This window comes from Xenopus laevis, chromosome 6S, assembly GCF_017654675.1.
Source record: "Xenopus laevis strain J_2021 chromosome 6S, Xenopus_laevis_v10.1, whole genome shotgun sequence".
In the NCBI taxonomy this organism is placed as follows: domain Eukaryota; kingdom Metazoa; phylum Chordata; class Amphibia; order Anura; family Pipidae; genus Xenopus; species Xenopus laevis.
In genome coordinates, this window is record NC_054382.1 from 91125658 (window position 1) to 91133675 (window position 8018).

General features: G+C 43.0%; 1 protein-coding gene across 7 annotated transcripts in view; it reads right to left on the bottom strand.

Moving 5' to 3' along the window:
* The window catches only part of ankrd12.S (ankyrin repeat domain 12 S homeolog), a 57721-nt gene extending 53287 nt beyond the window's left edge, over positions 1-4434 (bottom strand). For 4 of the 7 annotated variants that reach the window (XR_005962288.1, XM_018268764.2, XM_018268757.2 and 1 more), the window contains exon 1: positions 3632-4174. The gene's annotated coding sequence lies outside the window, so the exon portion shown is untranslated. Of the gene's footprint in view, positions 1-3247; positions 3395-3466; positions 3589-3631; positions 4175-4300 lie in introns of those variants that run through there. The other 3 variants (XM_018268760.2, XM_018268761.2, XM_018268762.2) reach the window with 3 other exon arrangements.
* Positions 4435-8018: the final 3584 nt, after the last annotated feature.

Below are 8018 nucleotides of genomic sequence, written 5' to 3' on the forward strand. Positions count from 1 at the left end.
GGGTGGCCCTGCAACAGCAGCTCCGGTGGGCCCTGAACCCCCACAGTCCGACCCTGCTTGCAGGCTACTGTCATACAGATCCATTGCACTACTAATATACAGGGTAACAGGGTGCATGGAATTGGTCTGTGCACCATTGGCCTTAACATCTGAACCCTTTGTTAAAGGACCAGTAACATCAAAAATGTTTTTTAAAAAATTCGTTAGAAAACAACGAAAAAAACACCAAGACAAATTAAAATTTCAAAATTGCAAAGCCTTTATTAAGAAATAACTTACTGAAACTCCACTTCCTGTCCTCTTCTGAAACGGCGATATGGCGACCATCCATAGTGCGGTGCTGGATTTGTCCTCCCTGGCTAGCTCCCATAGGCTTCTGACAGCAGGAAGACGGTGCTGGAAAGCAGACGGCTGGATGAAGAGCTGAAGTGCCCGGTGTGCTCCCGGAACATCCTTGTGCAGAGCAGCGCGCCTCTGGGGAGATCTTGCACGGACTCAGCCTCCTACTAATCCAGCCCTGCAGCAGCAGGCGATTCTTAGCGAGTGCCCCAGGCGGGTGGCAGGGCACACAGACATCCCCTCTGGGCGCATCTATCAGCACAGGAGCGTTACATCGCAGGAGCGTTACAAGCGGTGTGCGGCTGGTGCCGGCCGGTGTCTGTGTGAGGCGCAAGAGTAAGCGCACACTGACAGCCTCTATCGCTCCGACTTGGAACCGGTACAATCCCAGCAGCCTCTCCAGAGCGGGACTAAGGAGGCTTCCGAGCAGCGGCGCGATGCAATCCGTGCATGAGAATGGCCGAGTGCTGCTGCTGCCTGTGAAAAAAGTGTGCGGCTGTCAGTGTGCGCTCACTCTTGCGCCTCACACAGACACCGGCCGGCACCAGCCGCACACCGCTTGTAACGCTCCTGCGATGTAACGCTCCTGTGCTGATAGATGCGCCCAGAGGGGATGTCTGCGATGTGGATGGTCGCCATATCGCCGTTTCAGAAGAGGACAGGAAGTGGAGTTTCAGTAAGTTATTTCTTAATAAAGGCTTTGCAATTTTGAAATTTTAATTTGTCTTGGTGTTTTTTTTCGTTGTTTTCTAACGAATTTTTTAAAAATATTTTTTGATGTTACTGGTCCTTTAAGATGCTTGCAGAGTGGCCATACAAGGTGGATAACCAAGCAACAGCTCCAATTACAGCTTTTGTGGGATTCAATGAGCTCTGTTCAACCCAACGGTCAGATACTTTTCATCCTTTTTAAAAGGTACTAAACACTGTCAAGGATATTGCTTCATTCACACTGCTGATTTAAGATGACCACACCTGCACAGATAGCAATAGATGTTTTGTACACATTATCAGTTTCAATATCTATATACTATGGATATTGTTGGATCATACAGGTTAGAAAATGTTAATTTCTGCTGCCCCATGTGTGCCAATGTTTGGTGCATTGACATAAGAAAGTAGAAAAGCTTCAGCTCTTCATTACTTTCTGCTATTCCAATCATTCAGGCTCCCATGCAGTATTGTGGAAGAAAAGTCTAAAATAGAATAAGGCTAGAAATGCTGTATTTTGTATACTTAACATAAACTAACTGCACCACAAGCCTAATAAACAAATGATTTATGCTTAGAAATTGGCCACAGGGGGTCACCATCTTATACCTTTGTTAAACATCTTTGCAAGACCAAGACTGTGCACATGCTCAGTGTGGTATGGGCTGCTTATGGATAGTCAAATTATCAAAACAGCACAAGTCAAATAATATCTGCCAGAAGCAGATGCAGCAATGTGGATTAATAATAAAAATATGCAGACTGCACTGGGTCCTGTTTGTAATCTAATGTGGATTTTATAGTTTTTGAATTAATACAAATCTTATCCAACTCTGCAGAACCAGTGGCTGCAGCAAAATAATCCTCCAAATATAATCCCAGTTTATCTGTTTAAATCTGGCTCCATGATCTTTGTCCCAGCAGCTGGAGTTGGAAACAGTAAAGGGAAAAATAAAATCCAATACAAATCTCTACATAGTCGCCGACTGCTCTACAGGGAAACAAACAAAACTGCTGGAGTTCTGCATGGCTGGGAAGTAAGGCGAGGGCTCCCCCTGCTGTTTATAAGTATGATTGTTTACCTGCAGAGAAGTTAGGTTATGTAAGTTATTTCACTGAATACAGTCAGGTTTCTTATAAGAACGGTACACATTTTTTAATTAAAGTATATTGGAGATAGGTTTCTTTTTCATTGAAGAGTAAAGTAAAAATGGGATTTTATTTTTTTGCCTTTAAATGCCCTTTAAGGAGGTTATTTATTAAGATATTATGGACTGTGCTGGTTTGATACGATAATCCAAACATTTTGGGCTTATTTGATTTTTGATTTTAAAATTTTCAGGAGTCAAATCTGTAAAAATCTGATTTTTTTTTGCACGACAATCCGAAAAATTTGTTTTTTTTCCCCTAATCGAATTTTTTTATTTCGTGGTTTTTTTTTTAATGATAACTAAGGGTAAAGTCAGGATTCTAGTTTGGTCAGACTTTTTATTTTTTTTTATTTTTTAAACATGAGAAAAATTCAGATTTTGATATGAAAGCTGCAGCATCATGTAACTATGCACCAAAGCCAGGATTCAGTTTGAGATTTGGACGAATCCCAGCAGTATTGTAGGATTCAGATTTGGCCGAATTCTTTGCTCAACCAAACCTAATCCGAACCCTAAAGCCATGTGAGGTGCTAATTTTTCACATAATGCAAAGTTTTCATTTTGCTCCAATCTGAATCTGTGCATTAGGGTTCACATTGGGTTCATTAATATTTTACCAAGCATTCTGAAATCAAAAAAAAAAAATCTAAAATTATATATTTGGTGTTTCCCTAACCGCAACATGTTAAAATGTCTATTAAATACTCAAACTAAGAATATTTTCCATTGTACGGCTATGTGGTCAGTCTTATATTATAGATGTATAGTATTAGGTTAGTATTAAACTCCCAGTCCAATTGAAAAACATGTCTAGAGTGACACAGGCCTTTGATGACATGAAAGTGGCTAGATTAAAGCATTTTGCCCATAATACAAAGATAAAGTATTCAAACAACAAAGGCACAGCTCTCGTTTGAAGGGGCACTGGGAGTTGTTGTTCAACACCAGCTGAAATATGATGGATACAAAGAGAAAGCATAAACAAATACGGTGGCTTAGACTGCCCAAATTATTCGCACAATATGGCAAACACCACGACAATGCACCTAAGTAAAGTACAATAAAAGGGGGGTCCCATTCCCTCCTTTCTGTTCTCGATTTAAACGCTGTTTTCCCGCAACACAAGGCCGACAGAGGGTACAGGGAGTTCCACAACAAGACAAGATACGTGCAGACGCCTGGGCCGCCGGTTGTACAAGGTTCTCAATGCAAACCCTTAGCTTCCACAAACAACGTAGTAGAGCAGAGGAGAGTTGAGCACGTACAGCTGAGGGCTATAAACTGGACCCACTGGGTCCCATGGAGAGGGGCGTTCCACATCCGCTACAACTGTCAGTACCCAGTCGGGCATTCAGGAAACACCCCTCTAAAACAGGAAACAAAGTGGTCTCTACCCCTGGGCACAAAATTGTCCCTCCCCCTCCGCTCACCTGCTAAAAGCGCCTCACGTTAGCCTTATAGGGGGTCAGTGTGCTCCAGTTCGCGCGCCTTGTCAAGTCACCCTCTTATTCGAACGTCCCTCGAGCCAGTGTTCTCCGCCGTCAGTCAGGCATCGAGCGGCCACGGTTTGAAAACAAGGGATATACAAGCCTGACTATCGCCTCCGAACAGCAGCGCTCACACCCCTCTCTCTTTCCTACAGGGTCTCTCCCCTCCTCCAGTCACACAGCCCTCAACGACCGGAGCCGGATTGGTCGCTACTTGCTTCCCACGTGACCTAGCTAGAAGCGAGGAGGATTGGCCAGGGGTAAAGTAGGGAGGAGAGAACCAAGGCCGCAAGGTTAAGCGCAATAGAATATTGATAACAGGGTTTTGTACTAGTGATACGCCATGGCCTCACAGCGCCGGCTCTGTAACAGCTCGTGGATTAGGACTCTCAGCTTTCCCCCGCCTACATGAGAACTAGATATAGTGACTGAAGAGCCACCGTTTGACAGTCCATGGAATATACCATCTTCTCGATCTCACGTGGGCTCAACTCATCTATACGCATACATTATATGTTACTAGTGTGCCGCGACCGATCATTGCGACTGAAGCCCCGCCCATGCGTAGGGAAGGCGGTGCTTGCTCTTGCAACCTGGCAGTTTGGAACATACCAGAATGCCGTGATTGGTTGGCGCGTAACTGACGTCACCAGGCCCCATCTCCGGGTACCACCCGATATGGCAGCTCCTGGAAGGTTCGGGAAGCGGCTACGGAAGAGAACAAAACTACCACAATTACACCGCTGGACCGAATTTCAGAAGATAGCAGGCAGCGTGCATGTGCTGGGATGCCGTTCTGCGTATGTTGGCTACCTCGCATGTGCAGCATTCCGTCATTTTGATGGCGCAGTGAGTAGGCTCCCAAGGAGCAACAGTACGCATGCGCGCAGGATGCGGCGTCGCTATATGGGTGGGATGACGTAACCTGCGACACGAAACTGGCCTCTGAAACTGTTTTCGTCAGAAGCTGTTAACTGGCTTTGCTTTATCTACTCACATGTAGCCAGGCTCCCTGTTTGCTTTCTAAACCAAGAGAATTGTTGTGACGTTGGTCCTCTCTTTTTTGCTTTGGCTTTTTCACTAGCCTTTGGAACACTGTTGGTGGTGTTTCCATTCAGCCGCAGAGCATCTTGGGACGGCACAGTGATGTCAGGGAGTCAGGCCTAGCTCACTTCTGTATGCTCTATAGCTTTTTAGTTTGGTCTAGACTAGAGATCAGTGTAGACCAGTCAGGACCCTTTTCCATCTTAGCAAAGTAGATCTTTATGAGGCTGGTGGCATTCCTCTGGCATTAGCCAAACTAGGACCTGACCATCAGACTCCCAGATGGCTATGAGCATTTCTTCTTTGTACAGATACTGTTTCTAGTGCTCCAGAATCCACTGGTTCAACCTTTACACTGTTCTATCCAATGTTTGGCATTAAGCATAGCAATGTTAGGCCTGAGTGCAACATTTTCCCATAGAAAGTCATTGTGTCCCCCCCCCCGTTTGACTGCCCGTACACAATCTATTTTTGAGCAACCACCAAACTTTTTGCAGCCATAAAGGCCCCTAACAAGAGTCTTGACTGTCCCTCTTTCCCCAACAGTACCCGTGGTTTCAGATCTCCACAATGAGTGTTCCAACTCTGGCCGTGCAACTTATATGCATTACACACGGGTGGCATTGTTTTCTGGGAGATTGTGTAGGGAGTGCTGTCCAATTTATATGGCCGGATTTTTTATAATCTACATGGTGGAGGGACGATAATGGAAGCCACTCTCTGTTTTTAGACCACACCCACTTTAATCCACACCCATGTTACCAGCAAGACCATGTCCACATTAATAGCACACCAAAAACCCGATGGTTGGTGCTCACTGCAGGGCTCAAGGCTGGTCGCCATCATTGAGGGGCGCACTTTTAATGGGGTTTTTTTTTTTTTTTCAAGCGTTTATTTAATAATTTGTTTTAGTAATCATGGTCACTCAGTCAGGTGGAACCCCCCTCCTTCACCTTCTCCCTCTTGCCAGCAAGTAATAGCTCCTATTACTTCTCCTCACCTGTGTATAATACAGTACCCCATCATATGATTTAACACCTTAGGGGCCCCTGACAATAATTTCCAAATGCTAACAAACCTCCAGAACAAATACCAGGCGTATGTTCCATAGGGATCATAGGTCAGGCAGAGTATGGCAAACACGGTGCAAATAGCAGGCAAAGTATGACACACACAGTAACACAGGGAGCATAGGGAAGACAGAACAGGAGACAGGGAAAGCTTTCACTCTAATATGAACTACATACAGTGGCACAGTGCTGGTGCCCCATTAGCATTTTGAATAAAGTGTGACCAGGTGAACAATGTGGGCAGTTTCAGTCTGGGTCTCAGGTGTGAACAGTACAGGCCTTTAGGGTGTGAATAATAGAGGTGTCAAGTGTGAACAATGCAGGGGGATCACAGGTGTGAATTTGAGGTTTAACCTATGCAGGGGCCAATTAATCTCTAGTGATACCTTTAAAAGATTACAAATGGTAAACAGACACAGCAGTCAGACTTTGATGTGGAGTGCCACATAAGGGAGGGTCGCCAGTTGGACAGCCCTGGTGTAGGCTATTGTTTTAAAGTCAAACTTTCATTGCGCATAAAGGTTTCTGTTTCACTTTAAATTGACCTTGTTAGCTCACGCTTGTTTCTTGACCTTGCGTCCCCAAATGTAATTGGCTCTTTAAAGGACAGTATAGACCTTTTTGAACATTAGTTCTATGAATAGGGCCTATGAAGCATATACAATTACCAATTGTTTTACTTAGAAATATGTTTTTTTGTTATTTCTTGCCTTAAAGTGAACCTGTCACTCAGACACAAAAAGCTGTATAATAAAAGTCCTTTTCAAATTAAACATGAAATTTCAATTTTTTTATTAAAGTATTCATAGCTGTTGTAAGCTCATTTAAAAATCTCTGTTGTCAATCAAATATTGTTTGCCCCTCCTCTACACCTTAGGCAAAGTGGCAGGGCAGACAATTACTTTCACTTTCTATTCAGCACTTCCTAAATGTCACAGCTCTCCACACATTCCCCTGTTCTCTTCACCATTTAATTGTGTTGCCAGGGCATGGGGATGGACATCGGATCCCCCATTCTGGTGCACAAACAAGATTCTGAACTGATGCAAGGCTTGTCTTAATAACTGTCCACAAAATGTCTCCTGCCTGCTTGTTATCATTATGAATTCCCAGATGGAAGGAAACAAGATTTAAATTATTAATTTATTGCTTGACTAATGTGATAAAATAGGATTTCTAGGAATTGTGATAAAATAAGATTTATTGGAATTTTTTAAAAAAATAAATCTGGAAATGAAAACAAATGAAAACAAAGTCACATATACCCTAAGTTTATATGAGCACAGTTAAAACAAATTAGTAGTCAATAGTTGAAAGTCAGTAACCTCTTCAGTACTACCCTTTTTGATGATGAATTTTTGCAATACTTGCTGTAGACGATAAGGATGTGTACTTAATAATACACCTCAGTCAGTTATAGGTGACCGCTTAATTTTTGTTCAGATACTATGACTTACTGAGCTGTTTTGACCGTTTTTTTTTTGTTTTTTTTTAATATTACATATTTGTATTAGAGATGCACATTTACATAGCACAGACATTTCATCCAAAGGTATTGATCCTCTTTCCGTTCATAGATCATTAATTAATGGTGTCACTGTCAACGACTCAACTTGTAGCACATTAGATTTTATGTAGCTTTTTCTTTGATCCATACCATGTGTTTGATCATGCTATGCCTCCTTTTGCCGGTTAAATCAACCTAGTCAGTGGCACAGTCCCTGTCCTGTAAGGGAAGAAAAATAATCCCCAAATAGGCAGGTGTAATAGATGCTTTAATAGAAATCATTCACAAGAGCTTTTAGATGCCAGTTAGGACCACAAGTGCAGTTGCATGTCAGCCATATTGGCCATAGTTAACTGAGTGGAAAAATTATATTAAAGGAGAAGGAAAGGCTACAATTAAGTAAGCTTTAGCAGAAAGGTCTGAATAAATACATCAGTAAACCCTTAAAGTAATGCTGCTCTGAGTCCTCTGTAAAAAGAAACATCTAATTTCTTTCCTTCAATTGTGTATACATGGGCTTCTTATTTTCAGCTTAAACATCCAGTACATGAGCATGCTCAGTTTGCTCCTCTCGCCTTCCCTTTCCCCCCTCCCTGCTGCAATCTGAGCCCAGAGCTATGAGAAAGCAGGAAGAGACTATGGCAGGAAGTGATGTCACATCAAGCTAATATGGCAGCTACTATCCTAAGCAAACAGAGCTTCTAGAGCT